Raw genomic sequence first — 12,656 nt, forward strand, 5'->3', positions numbered from 1 at the left:
ACATAATTTCATGTATGCAAGGACCAAAAGAAAATATTTTAACTCAACAGATAAACTGGTGGGATTCCAACGCTGGACTTATTTTAAAATTTCTTCCCACTCATCTTATTTTGAATTTCGCAATGTAAGATAATGCTGAGATAATCGTAAACTCCTTATTGAAACTTTCTTTGCATTGACAAAACCAAGTTTGAACACTTTTCCCTCTTCGTCTTCGATAATAAACAGACATTTCTCTTGTTGCAGTCATTGAGGTAAACCATACTTCATCAAAGGTCACAATATTTATCTTCTGCTAAATAGTGTTCAAACAGGGTTCTAGAAATTCTTCTGCGTTGAGCCACATTACTCGGCAAAAGCTAATGAACATTTTGTGATTTAGCTTTTTTAAGTCGTAAATCTTAGTATATTACTTTATTTGCTCTTTCGTCATACGCATTTAAAGATTTTGCAATTTACTTCTGCGTCGGAGGAATTTCTTCTGTTATCAACGGTCTAACTTCAGAACAATTATAACTGTACGTTAAAGCCTTCCTTCCATGTAGAAGAGGTAACGGCTGACGGTTTTTTGGGCTTACGACCAATAATGTTGCTTATCTTGCATTTAAAAATTTTAATACCATGCATTTCACAGCGTTTTTGAATTATGGAATAGAAACATTTTTCTTCGGAAAGCAGAAAACATATCCCAGCTTGTTTTACATGCGATTTTAAAAGAAGAATACATTTAGAATTAGCAGACAATATCCTTCCTTTCAAATAATAAGCTGTTGCCATAAATTTTTATTCCAAAACATTTGCTTTGTATTTATTATTTATGGAAATCGTTTAAAAGTTGTCCGCCAAAAGGATCGCCGACGAAACGACGCGGAGCAAAGAACGCAAGGCGAAAACGACGTAGTACAAAATATCCTGGGAGAAAAGAAAGCAAATAGAATACACCGTAGTTCTGAAACATAGTGGCACAAAATATCGTGGTCGAAAATAAAGCGGTTCAAAAACTTCGCAGTTTAAAAACATCGTCTTCAAAAATACCGTAGTAAAAAATAAAGAACCTAGAAATCATCGCTTGAAGATAACATCGCACATATGCGTTTTTCAGGTTTTAAAAGTTGTAAGTGCATTTTCGCATAATGATTGGGGAGCGCAAGAAGGAAAGAAATATATTTTTGCTTCTATATTTTATAATTTTTGAGTGAACTAATAAATTATTGCCTAAAATGTAAGAAGGAAATTTAAGCATTTAAAAATTGAAAATGAGCAGAAAATTAATGCAACTTACAGCACTTAATAGAATTTTTAAATTTACGTAGTTGATTAACAAAGGTTATTAATAACTTAAACTTTTTGAATAAAGTTTTACTGATACTTTTCATGAAAAATACAGACTAAAAATGTTTATAAAATGAAAGACAAATAACTGCATAAGATTACCTCTTTGCAAATTGCTTAGTTAACTATCAAATTATTTTATTTTACGATTGTTAATCTGTTATTCTTTCAGTGAAAATTATATTTTGTTTTGTTTTCTTTTATTCCTGAAGTGTCGTTAACACTTTCATCCTCTTTCCTTCTTGCGCTCCCACTTGCACTTAAAACTTTAAAATCTGAAAAACGCATTGTACGATGTTATCGTCAGACGATGATTTGTAGGTACCATATTTTTACCACGATATTTTTGACGACAATTTTTTTAAACTGCGAAGTTTTTAAACCGCTTTATTTTCGACCACGATATTTTATACCACGATGTTTTATAACTGCGAAGTTTCTCTTTGCCTTCTTTTCTCCTACGATGTTTTGTACCATGACGTTTTCTCCTTGCGTTGTTTTTTCCGCGATATTCTCGGCTGTAACCGTTTGAAAGTATGCAAACACTCTCTGTAGTCTACTAGCGAAATCTTTACAGCTTTAAAACATCAAAGATCCCTCTCTATTTTTTTATTAATCTGGAAGCTTTATTTTTCATTTGGTGATTTTACTTCAGCTTAGAGCATTTATTAGAAACACTTTTGAACATATTAACCGGCTTTTTGATCTTAGTAAGCAATGCATTTTTCCATGTTTTTCATACAAGTGGGCAGGACTTCAGCAATTCAATAACAATATTGAAATGATAACATCAAACGCGATCATAATTAAATGACGCCTACTGTATGCACAAAGCTTCAAATTTTACGTTTACGAAGAAAATGAAACAGTTATTCATTGTAAAGAGTCTTTATTTAATTACGATATAATTTTCTTCAAAACTCTGAGTCAAGATAGGAGTTTATATGTGTTAATATCAATAGATTTAATTTTCTTAATTACTTTTAGGCCACCTTTTTTTTTCCTAATTCAAATATCTAATATTTATTTAAACGTCCAACAAACCAGAAATAAACTGAACAAAAATGGAAGAAGGAGGAAACGAAAAAGGAAATGGTAGAGCGTTCCGTCATCTAGAGCACGAACGGTTATGAGTCGCCAGAGACTTGAATAAAAACTTCGCGTTCAAGAAATCGAACGCGCCCTTTTTTTTTTTTTTTTTTTTTTTTTCTTTTTTACTCTAATTTTTTTCTTTGAAACATTAGTAGCAGAAATTCCGGCAGTTCCTCCATTTTCTTCCTACTCCACTAGGAGAGGGTTAGTTGGAGAGGTAGAAGGAGTGTGGAATCAAGCTGAATCATGAAGATTAGAGAAAAGGATTTGTCTGAGTAAGACGGCCACTCTAGCAAATGGCAAAGATGACCTAAAAAGGGATGGCTGTGATATTAGTCGGAAAATTCCAGTTTTTTAATCCAAGATCGCATTTGCAAACAGAATGAATAATTCTGATTAACGTTATCCTGCATAATATTTATGAACACTGTAAGAAGCTAACCGCAACCTCCTAGAACGTAGAGACATACAAACGACTTATTGCCCAGACTTACATAGAGTAAAATAAAAACAGGAGAAGGTTTATGTTTAACTCACTATCTTAATTTTCAATACAAAGGGGCAATTTGCCCAGAAGGACTATTAATTTCGTTTTGGCATTTTGCGTCGATTCACAATAAGCATTGTTTTAATTTTCAAATTGTTGCCAACAAATATCATCGCTCTGTATTATATTTAAGGAAATTAAATAATGAAGAATCTGCATGAATGTATGTATGTTTCTCGCATTTAGATAAAACAACGGTACCTAGAGCCATCAAAATTTGAATAACGTAATCTTCCATAAAATATGGGCATGTGAAAGCCCTAATTTGAATTTGTTTTATTATCGATTTCTTACTTTGTATATGCAATTTGTTATATGCAATTACTTAAAAGTGCCCTATATACTCATTAATCTTCCCTCAAATATTTAGAAATTAAGTATTGAAACGTAAACCTTGACTCTTGTGTTAATGCGCCTTCTCACGTAATACTAAGCTAACTCGCCAAAAATTAGCATAGCATTCCAAGCGGTTTAATCAATATTAAAGCTCTCCAAGCCTAAATTGCTTAGGTTCTCCTTCCTAGCTTAGTTTTTTTTCCCCCTTATCATTTAAAGTCACTTAATTTACACTTTCCGGCAGAGTAGACAAAAGGGTAAATTGTAAGGAAAATTCAACATAAAAAATAACCTGCTGATTAAAATAAATGTTGGAATCTTTAAAGAATGATTAAATACAGAAAAATATGATGAAATTGTAAATATAAGTTGAATTAAATTTTAAAGCTTGTTAAAGTTAATTTTCTGCTTTCTAGAAATAATCGATCCTGGGTATAAAATATATTTTAGTGTAAACTAAAAAATTTCCTAAACATATAAATGTATGCAGTCATTAAAATGAAGTAAAATTTTATTTATTACCTAACTCTTATTAACAAAGTACTTAAGCCTATGCTAAACAGAATACTTTACAAAAGTTGACATATTGTAGAAATATTTTTAAATAAATTGAACTAATTGCTAGTTGAACTAATTGAACTAATTGCTTTAAAACCCAAGTTCATTTTAATACCCTAAATAAGAAGATAAATTTTAACTTCAGTTCATCTCAGTTAATAATTCCTTTTCATTATGTTAATTAAATTATAAACCCCCTAACGTTATTAGAAAGAAAATTGTATTATTTCTTTAATATGATTTATAATTGAAAAACAAAGCTTGCGAAAATGAACAGGAAGCAGGAATTGTTAGCATTATTTGCTCACAAAAGATAAAAATAAAAATATAAATTAATTAGAAAGAATTTCATTTGAAGAGAAAAGAATGAATAAAAAGATACAAACGCATTTAAAAGAATGTATTTTTATACGGATGACGCTTATGCGAAAGAAGAGAGTGGTAAACCAAAATAAAATAAACTGCAAAATTGGGAAGTTAATTATTCATTCGAAATCTCCATCACTTTTAAAAATTAAATTAAAACACTTAAAAACTATTTTCGACGACGTGCACCATTATTTATGAATAAAATGAAGGCAACGTTAATCAAAATGTTATGACATATTTTGGGTAACAATATAGTGTCATACAGGTTTTGAAAGGAATTGCTTGAAATAAAATATTCTGCTATTTGCTCGAGATAATGGAAATCAAATGTGAGGTAAAGAAACATAATTTCTGTACCCGATTTCTTTAGCATCGGGGAAAATTATCTCATGGTAGAAAGCAAAAAAGTTGTCTTTAAAAACGTAAGAAAAGAAACATCATAAAAAAATAAATAAATAAATAAATCTGAAAGCTTTCAGATTCAATATTAGGGTTTTCCCACCTAAACATTTTGCGTGTTACCTTTATTTATTAAATATCATGTTCTTCGCACTTAAACCATAAAATTCAGTTCAACAGCATTATCGCAAAATATTTAAAAACAGCATATCCTTAGAATTTCCGTTACATAGTCTAGCCCGCTGGAGATAAAAATGTTATTTTCCTTTTCCTACACTGTTGCCATTGTTCGCTTCGAAATCGTTGAACTTGTTGGTCAAAAATTAATTAAAGTTTTACAAAATATGAAATACGTTGTAAAACAAATTCCAAACTCTAAATCAAGGCATTTGTAAAGTTAAACTTTAAAGTAAATTGAAAAGCATTCGGTTATCAAACAAAAATCATACCATGTAAGACTTAACGTTAATTGGCACTGTGGCGTCACTGATATCGCAAAATCCTACACGTTTTTGCTCATTTTCGGTCCTATTCGCGATGTGCATACAATATAATGGCTTATGTTTCTGGAAAATATGTAGTCTGTTAACACTTATCATAAAAGAGCTATGTACAGCATGCAGACTTACTGGTGCTTATTTATTTGGTCAGTCATTCTTTGCTTAGTGCTCAGTTTTATTACAGTAAAATTGCAATTATTTGCAAGTTTTGTTTCTAGACCACTAGGAATACGCTTTGTTTTAAGTACACCTAAAGAAAAATTAATCAGATTACAGATTAGAAGGTATTTTCTCCCTCCTTTTCGCATGCCTCCGCAGTGTAACTGGAAACTTACTCGATGCGTATTCGACAGCTCCAGGCTTCGAGTCTCGGCAAGGGCACTGCACATTTTTCAGGTCTCCTGCTTTAAACAAAACTTAAGATTCTACAGTGGTGTGGGTAGCAGATTTTTGCAACAAAAGATACCTGTTAGAAAAAAAAATTAAACGAAATTCTAACCAACTTTTCATTGTAATTCAGTGTTAGGTTCTCTTCTAAATGTTATTTTATAATGACATTTACAGCATAGCTTCTTCATTCTTAAATATGTTTTCTTCTCCGTTGCTTGCTGTGTTTTTGTTTTGCTTTGTTTTGTATCGAATACTCATCTAATAAATTTGCAGCGGTTTTACAATTGGAAATTTGCCATAAATCACATTCGTGTCTATAGTGTAACTACGAAACGTCACTAAAAATTAAATTTTAAGTATAAAGTTTTTGATAGAGTACATATTGTTCTTGAACATATTGTTTTCGAATCGCTAAATTTGCTGTACTATGCGCAATGTATTCTTATAATTTGAAAGCTTATAAATCTTCTGCCCAAATTTTACGTCAAGCATTCTTGCAAATGCGAATATGCCATAATTCAGATTCGTAGATAGTTATTATGAAACATAATAATATTATTAATCAGATTTCATTATTAGATCACTGTTATTATTCAGATCCAGCGTAGTTATTATTAAACATGATTCAACCAAAAAACAAGCCACAGAACTTTTGCCACAGAACTTGAGCTCATTTTAAATTGGAAATTTGCCAAAATTTAGATTCAAGTTTTCAACAAAGTGCCTAAAATTCATCAAGACAAAATAATGATAAACACATATTGTTCTAGTGTCATTCAATTCGTTATTTTATGTATAACGTATCTCTATAAGAGCTTAAATTAAAACTATTCTGCAACAAAATTTATAGCAAGCTAACTTAGAACTATTTGTGAAAATTTAGATTTAATCCGCTTTATGCATTGTTATTGAAAATACTCGGTTATATTGCGAAGATTAATAAAAATATTTTAAAACTAGTTTTCATGTTAGAAACCTTTGTAAACGGTCGTTTCACCTCTTTAAACGATTTCTTGACCTATTACGTTACCTAGATTCTTTGACCTATTACGTGTTATTAGCAAGAAAAGTAAATGAAAGAGTTCTGGCCGCCGCAACAATATGAACTTCTTTGAGCAAATGGATGAGGTATCTGTATATCCTTAAGGTAACGTAATAGGTCAAGAAATCGATCAAAAAGGTGAAACGACCGTTTAAAAAGGTTTCTAAAATAAAAACTACTTTCTTAAAGCTTTGTAATACAACCAAGTATTTTCCATAACGCTGCAGAAAGCTGATTAAATTGCAATAGAAAGTTCAGATTCGTGTTTTCAGCGTGGTTTCTAAGATATGCCATTAACAAATATGAAAAGATAAAAGTTGTTGATGCGTACATTGTTCGTAAATAGCTCAGTTTGTGACACTATACGTAACGTATTTTTAAAACTTGAATTGCAGCTTAAAAATATGCTGCTCCAACATTTTCAGCAAACGTTCTTAGAACTGGTAATCTGCCAAACTTCAAATTCGTTGTTTCAGCAGAAAAGCCAAATTAAATACTTTTCCCTAAAATTAGCAAGACGCTTACTATGCCGTATGTAAGCTGTCTATCGTAATATAACGCATCGAATAATTAAGTATTATCTATGTTTCTCATATCCTAACGATAAATCGATTAACGTTTCGCATCGTGACCTGACATGAGAGGTTGAAAAAATAGAACGATGCTTCTAGCGTGAAAAAATATGTTTGGAGTTTTTTAAATGCGAATATTTTTCATTTAATCTTCATATAATACAACCGATTTCTTCAATTCATTTACAGTACAAAAAGTTTATTAAAATATATCGCAAACTCAGAAATAATCGATTCCAGGTATATCCACATCCTTAAACCAGGAAAACGCAAGATACTTTTTTTGCCCTCTAGCACTCCTTCTCTGCCTTCGGTCAATGGAAGACGAGGCACCTCTTTTCTAAAAATAGAATCTCCCGCCTCTCGCCATCCAAAAGGGAAGTTCGAGAGCAATCAACAGAGGAACCCTTCTCTTTCATTTAAGACTCTTTCATTCACTCTCCATCTCTTGCAGGAAGGGGGAAGTTGGAAAAGAGAGAGAGAGAGTAGCAGCAAAATGATTCGGATAAGAGTTTCTGGGGGGGGAGGAAGGAATGAAAGTTACATGTTCGTGCAGAATTCACTCGCAGAAAGGGCCACATTCTTAAGCTAGAGTTTCGAATCTGCAAAAGATGTGAATGGAAAATCTTCTAACGTAAGGTATTTTTGTAACGGAGGGGAGGGATATCAAAAAGATACGATTTAGGTACAGCTGAAATGCTAGGCATTTGGACGACTTTGTAGATATGTAAAGATACTGTGAGGAAGGATAGAAAAGGGTAAATAGTTTTTGCAACACTGGATGTATTAGTCTGTCAAATTAAAAATGGTTGAAGAATGAGCTGGATTAATCAGTGAAATGATTATTTGCTTTGCCAAAAAGTATTTATTCAGAAAAAGTATTCAGTCTATTAATTCTGGCTTCTTTATTGAGATCATTAGTAGCAGTAATTATTCCTCTTAATTATAATATAAATAATCATTACCAGTTCTACTGCAGATTCTCACTCTCCTTTTATAAGCATTAAGTTTTGAATATACTTAATACATCCTTTTAGTATTTAGTCTATTGCTAGTTGTAAAAAAAGTAAATACCATTATACTTTTTACAACTAGCAATAGACAGTTACTGATGATCAAAATGACACTCTCTTTTCAGTTTTCTTTTCATAATGAGGTTATTCTTTCTTTCCTCACTCCACAAAATTTCAGTTCTCAGACTTTCTCTCTGTGAGTACGTACTTGTGCGTATATGTGTGATACGTACGTGTATCTAATCAGCATTTAAAATTAGACAAAAAGGCCAGCCTAGTTTGTCATATATTTTGATTAGAACTGTACCGATTTCGAGGGCTATCACGTGCAGATTCTTTGTTCAAAAAAAGAAAATTCACAGAATTCAAATTTTAACGGTCATTCAAGAGGGTTTGTTAAGATTTTTATACGTTGTCGATGAACTCGCAGTCTTCTAGTCTGCTGTTGAGCCCACCAGCGGCCGAGCGGTAATGTCGCTGAACACTGGTAGTTCGGTCCGAGGTTCGAATCCCGCGAACGGGCTGGCTGCATGGGTGTTTTCGTGGTTTTCCCCATGTGTAACGTGTATACGAGCCAGTTTCCCTTAAAAAGTCCTCCACGAAGGCATCCCTCCCTTAAGGCAGATAGCCCTCGAGTGCTTTGCCGTAATCTAATAAACCAAACCAAACTAGTCTGCTGTTGCACTAACTCCCGCTAACCCATTACTTGTCTTTTTAGCTTTATTACTAAGCATTATTTTCTTCAAACGTACACCATATACTATTCAACAGCAAAATGACAAAATTATAAAGTCCGCTTAGCAGCATGTGCTTCAAATTTCCAATGCAACGTTAAAAGTTGTCATATATTTTACTGCTTTGTTGAGACTTTCCTCAGTTCATCATGTAAGACTGCCTGCAAAACTTTTTTTTTTTTTTTTTTTTTTTTTTTTTTGTCTTTTCTTCATTAACATTCCATGCATTAAATTTACAAATTAAATATATCCTTCGCACTTACGCCACATAAAATTCAATGCAACAGCAAAATCACAAAGTACTTAAAAACAATATATCTTTAGAATTTCAGATAGACAGTTTAGCAGGCTGGACATAAAAATATTTTATTCCGTATAGTTTTGCCACTGCTGGCTTTCAAATCGTTGAGTTTTTCTACCAAAAATCCATTAGACTATTACGAAATAGGAAATAAGTAATAAAACAAATTTTAAAAGGAACATTTGAGCTTCTAGATGCACATGTCTGAGTGGAGGTCTACGTAATTCAGAATTTGATGGCGCTAGGTACCGCCTTTTTTCACATTGCGAATAACATGCATATATATATATATATATATATTAATTGCTTTAAAAATAACTCAGGGCGACAATATTCGATGGTAACAATTTGAAAAATGTTCCGCCGTTTATAGTGCATAAGATATTTCCCCCGCCTTCCTAGCGTGCCTTCGGGGGGGGGGGTAGTGGTCAGCACATTGAGCCGGTATTTCAGAGATCCGTGGTTCGATTACCGGCGAAGGCGGTTGCTAATTTTTCCTCTCTCTGGCCTTCAAAAAAATCCTAATGTCTCTACAAGTGGACGACGCAAAATCTGGTTTCGAAATTAAAAGTTCATGCAGGCTAATGCCCTTTTAGGCTAATAATCATTTGATATCGAAAGCAATGAATAGAGCCGAGCAGAAATGAAGGTACTGCCAACTGTCAAGGAAAACAATAATAAAACATGAAAAAGTTTCATATTATAATTTCTAAAATATTTGAAAGGACAAGACTGGAACTACTATCATTAAACATGGATGAAAATTTACCATGAATATTAGATATTTAATATATTTTCCAATACTGTAAGACTTTCTTATGCCATTCCTTTAACACATCAGTACTTGTTTTTAGAGAAAAACTCTTGAAGGTACCTTCCATGTGAATTATGGGAGCTGTATTCTTTTCCATCAATGAAACTTTGCAATTTGGGGGCCACGAGTCACTTTTTATTAACAGTCACTTCATGCTTCAATAGAATGAAAATTTTTTCACGTAAATGAAAAGCACTGCAGGTGTTCACACATTCTCTTCGATTAACGTAAGCTCATGCAGAGCCCTCCCGCCAAGCGTATGCACAATTCCTTCAAATGGGGATGGACAGTCAATGATGATGAATATATCTAATATGTCAGTTCTTCAAGAGTTTCATGTGGATTTCTTTCAAATAAACTTTCATTACATCCTTATCAAGAACAGGACGCCCACAGAAACTGACATCTTTCGAGTAAAGTATCTTATCGAAATTTACCGAACCGTCGTTGCCATTTGTGTATATTCCAAACATCTTTGCCAAACACTTCCTTCACAGTTTCACAGAAATTGCTACAGCATTGTCTTTTTATTCTCTCAAAGTCTAACGGATCTGATGTGCTCCTCTGTGACCGCCATTTTCATGAGGCTTCTATTAAAACAGCAAATTAGTATCCGCTATCTTGGTATCTAGAATTTATCTAAATGAAACTATCTCTATGAAAATCTCCTTTTCACAGAGAACAGGTTAGAACATGTTTGAACAAATCCTGCCTGCAAAACGACATTACTGATAAAATAATGTGACACAATCACTGCCTAAAAAAAAAATCTCGATATGACGTATAGGAATAACCACTAATAATCATTTCGAAATTTTGCCTGGAACTCTCAGAATAATGTATAGAGGAGATAGAGAAGTATTCTGAAGATAAAGATGTAGTAGAATATTCCTCACCTGGGAAAACTAAATAATTAACACACAATAACACACCGAATAAATACTAATTCAGAAGTCCTGTGAAAATTTTGAAAATATGACGCTGATTTTTGTTGTTTGAATTCTGAATTAGTAAGTTAAATAATGTTTAATTTGTAGCTTTAGAAACGGCGGGAATTGTCTTAAACATTCTGTCAAAACTGAGGTAAAAGTAAAATCAAGGAGTAAACAAGACATTTCCACAAGTATGCAAGCAGATCAAGACGACTTAATAGCACTTTTCTTCACCTTTGGAAACCTGATGAATTTTTCTTGATTACTGCCATTTTCTTTTTGATGTAAATATGAGAAAACATGATTATTCTCTTTTTTTTAAAGAGGTCAGACAAATTTTAAATTTGTAAGAATGCAAATGCTAAAATGTTCTCGAGCTTTTCGAATATCTTGTATTTTTCATTTACGAAGAGAAAGAAACGACTTCACTTAAACTATAAAAAGTTTTTAATTGAAATGAATTCTATAATGTAAATTTACTAAGAAAATATATTGGAGATTATAAAGCTATATAAGAGGTTAAACATAAGGAGATATATAAGAAATTAGAAATTACAAAGATATATGTATAGTGAGAAAGAGATCAAGAAAATACATATGCGACAAATCCTCCAAATCTTCAATACTAAGAATTTCCACACTGAATTTTTCCAGACAAATCCAAGTCTTGCAGATGCCGTAAAGAAGCAACCTACATCGAGTGAAGAACTCTTAAAATACATTTTAAGACTAAATTGTTAATATAACTTAATAGAAATTGTATTACCTTTAAAGAAATTTTTTCACCCCATGCCAACGACATTCTTCCACTTGCTGCAAAGAGGCTGTGCTGTCATCTAGTGGAGGCAGATGAAATCATTCGACAAATGCGATGAAATGAGTGTTTCTTTCGCTTAGAATTTCAGAATCAGATTTACAAAACTGGCTGGCTGTGGCAAAACATGTTATTGAAGCGCCTCTTCCTCTAACTCATATGAATGTGATAGATAACAATGATGCAAAGTATGTCGCTAAATATAAATTAAGCAAGTTACTTAATTAATGCATTTCGTAAACCTTTACATAACTTGAATTTTACGTAAGTAGAATTTGTAATTTGTTTCACTGTAATATTGTAAATATCTGCAGTAATTATCATCCAATATACATATAAAAGAGAGTAAAAAAAAGAATTCTTAAAATAAACTTTTTTAAAAAAGCAAAGAAATGAATCTGAGCTAACGCTGCCAGATCGAAAATAGTAAAACTAATAAAAAGAAAAGGAAAAGTCGGAACTTAAATGATAGAACATAATTTCTTCCCTATAAAAAACCTAACCAATTCTTTCTCACTGAAAGTCGTAACCAAAAGGAGTCCGAGCGAAATTAAACTTCAACTACGTATACAAAACTGAAAATAATGCAAAACAGAAAAATAAACAAAAATTAGGTATTAATCTCCTCAGTTTAACACTTGAAACGTGTCAAGGGGAAAAAGTCTTTTGAAGCCTTAAATCAAGTCGCTTAATGAGTTTCGAATTCATATTTCGTTCCTCTGAATCATTTGAGATTCAAAACCGCTATACTTGAATCAAATTTTCACTTTAAAACATTTCAGTAACTCTCAAATGCTCAGACCTTTTCCCACATGTATTCGCAACTCCAGAACAACAAAAAAAAAAACGCACAAAAGTAAAAACACAAATTTAAAATAAGAAAAACATTTTATGGAAAAAAAAACCTGAAA

General features: G+C 32.2%; 1 long non-coding RNA gene across 1 annotated transcript in view; it reads right to left on the reverse strand.

Moving 5' to 3' along the window:
- Window positions 1-11,881, reverse strand: part of LOC118188662 (uncharacterized) — a 50,390-nt gene extending 38,509 nt beyond the window's left edge. The window contains exon 1 of the long non-coding RNA XR_015039476.1: window positions 11,698-11,881. This is a non-coding gene — a long non-coding RNA (uncharacterized LOC118188662). The remainder of the gene's footprint in view (window positions 1-11,697) is intronic.
- Between the last annotated feature and the right edge of the window lie 775 nt (window positions 11,882-12,656).

The sequence above is a fragment of the Stegodyphus dumicola genome, chromosome 1, assembly GCF_044657685.1.
Source record: "Stegodyphus dumicola isolate Sdum_Otavi_A_Nest chromosome 1, ASM4465768v1".
In the NCBI taxonomy this organism is placed as follows: Eukaryota; Metazoa; Arthropoda; class Arachnida; order Araneae; family Eresidae; genus Stegodyphus; species Stegodyphus dumicola.